Genomic DNA, 2,919 nt, shown 5'->3' on the forward strand with positions numbered 1-2,919 from the left:
CATGGCTGATCATCCAACTCAGTATCCCGTACCTGCCTTCTCTCCATACCCTCTGATCCCCTTTAGCCACAAGGGCCACATCTAACTCCCTCTTAAATATAGCCAATGAACTGTGTGGCCTCAACTACCCTCTGTGGCAGAGAGTTCCAGAGATTCACCACTCTAACGGCAGGTACTTGGGAAGACTCACTAACGGCAGGTAAGCACGGGAAGACTGGTGAAGATTTTTCAACGCGTTGAAAAATGTCCACGAGAGCCCCGAGTACCGACGAGCGGCCATTACCGTAAATCTCCGCGTTCGAATCAGGGGCAAACTCGTGAAGAGCTCTTGGAATGAACTCGTACAGTGGGACAGTGGTGCTGTGCATACCATTTCCTGTTTCACACTGACAGCAGTCTGAAATAATTAGATTCCCCCGTAAACAAATAGGGGGAAAAAAATCCAAATGAAATAAGTAAATCCGCAACCAAACCGCGGATTAAATGAGTATAAAATATTGATTGAGTAATTAATTAATTTGAAGCCAGCGTCTTCAGTTAAAGAACGGCTTCCAAGTTATTTTTAATATCCGATTTTTTAATTGATATTTTGTTAATATGCTGCTGTCTGACGCCAGGTGGCTTACAGAGTATTCTCGTTAAACGCGGCTCTGCATCTGACTGTTGGATCCGTGTCAGATGTATGAGGATCTGTCGGCATCAGTGACTGATCACACACTTCCTGTGAGTGTTCTCACAGCAAGATGCTCGAAACTTGGCCGTCGCTTGTTCACATTCTTTTACAAAAAAAAACTAAGTTGTCAAATTGCCGTCTGCATTGAGGAACATGTTGAAACATAGACAGTAGGTGCAGGAGTAGAGGCCATTCGGTCTTTCCAGCCAGCGCCGCCATTCAATAAGATGATCGTCCAAAATCAGTACCCCGTTCCTGCTTTTTCGTCCCCATATCCCTTGATTCCGTTAGCCCCAAGAGCTAAATCTAATAGAAACATAGAAACATATAAGACTGAGGTGAGAAAAAACTTTTTCACCCCGAGAGTTGTGAATTTGTGGAATTCCCTGCCACAGAGGGCAGTGGAGGCCAAGTCACTGGATGGATTTAAGTGAGAGTTAGATAGAGGCTAGTGGAGTCAAGGGATATGGGGACGATATTATTGATTGTGGATGATCAGCCATGATCACATAGAAACATAGAAACATAGAAATTAGGTGCAGGAGTAGAGGCCATTCGGCCCTTCGAGCCTGCATCGCCATTCAATATGATCATGGCTGATCATCCAACTCAGTATCCCGTACCTGCCTTCTCTCCATACCCCCTGATCCCCTTAGCCACAAGGGCCACATCTAACTCCCTCTTAAATATAGCCGATGAACTGTGTGGCCTCAACTACCCTCTGTGGCAGAGAGTTCCAGAGATTCACCACTCTCTGTGTGAAAAATCAGTACCCAGTTCCTGCCTTCTCCCCATCTCCCTTGATTCCGTTGAGGGTTCCATATCCCTTGATTCCATTGCCCCAAGAGCTAAATCTAATTCTCTCTTGAAAACATCCAGTGAATCTAAATTTAAGGTCGCTCTTTTTTAACCATATAACCATATAACAATTACAGCACGGAAACAGGCCATCTCGGCCCTTCTAGTCCGTGCCGAACACTTATTCTCCATCTGTGGAGAACATGGATAAGTGACGTTTCACACAGTGGTGGAGTAACTCAGCGGGTCAGGCAGCATCTATGGAGAACATGGATAGGTGACGTTTCACAGAGTGCTGGAGTAACTCAGTGGGTCAGGCAGCATCTGTGGAGAACATGGATAGGTGACGTTTCACAGAGTGCTGGAGTAACTCAGCGGGTCAGGCAGCATCTATGGAGCTAAGGAAATAGGCAACGTTTTGGGCCGAAACCCTTCCGGGTTTCGGCCCGAAACGTTGCCTATTTCCAGAAGGATTTTGGCCCGAAACGTTGCCTATTTCCTTAGCTCCATAGATGCTGCTGCACCATAACTCAGCGGGTCAGGCAGCATCTGTGGAGAACATGGATAAAGATCTGAAGAAGGGTCTCGACCCGAAACGTCACCTATCCATGTTCTCCACAGATGCTGCCTGACCCACTGAGTTACTCCAGCACTCTGTGTCTACCTTCGATTTAAACCAGCATCTGCAGTTCTTTCTTACACATTTCCATTAACCTACAAACCTGGCACGTCTTTGGAGTGTGGGAGGAAACCGGAGCACCCGGAGAAAACCCACACAGTCTCAGGGAGAACGTACAAACTCGACGCAGATCTGTCCCAACCGGTGCTGCCGGAGCAGATGGGATTGCGTGTTTTTTTGGCGCGGTTTGTCTGCGCCTCTTGGTTCCGCCGTGGCCGAGAACATGCACCAAACTGCGTGCATGTTTGACTCGTGTGTCTTAAGGGGTTGGACAGGCTAGATGCAGGAAGATTGTTCCCGATGTTGGGGAAGTCCAGGACAAGGGGTCACACACAGTTTAAGGATAAGGGGGAAATCTTTTAGGACCGAGATGAGAAAAACATTTTTTTTCACACACAGAGAGTGGTGAATCTGTGGAATTCTCTGCCACAGAAGGTAGTTGAGGCCACAGTTCATTGGCTATATTTAAGAGGGAGTTAGATGTGGCCCTTGTGGCTAAGGGGATCAGGGGGTATGGAGAGAAGGCAGGGATGGGATACTGAGTTGGATGATCAGCCCCATGATCATATTGAATGGTGGTGCAGGCTCGAAGGGCCGAATGGCCTCTACTCCTGCACCTATTGTCTATGTTTCTATGTTATGGGGAGAAGGCAGGAACGGGGTACTGATTGGGGATGATCAGCCATGATCACATTGAATGGCGAATGGTGCAGGCTCGAAGGGCCGAAAGGCCTCTACTCCTGCACCTATTGTCTATGTTTCTATGTTT

The sequence above is a fragment of the Leucoraja erinacea genome, unplaced genomic scaffold (assembly GCF_028641065.1).
Source record: "Leucoraja erinacea ecotype New England unplaced genomic scaffold, Leri_hhj_1 Leri_1009S, whole genome shotgun sequence".
Classification (NCBI taxonomy): Eukaryota; Metazoa; Chordata; class Chondrichthyes; order Rajiformes; family Rajidae; genus Leucoraja; species Leucoraja erinaceus.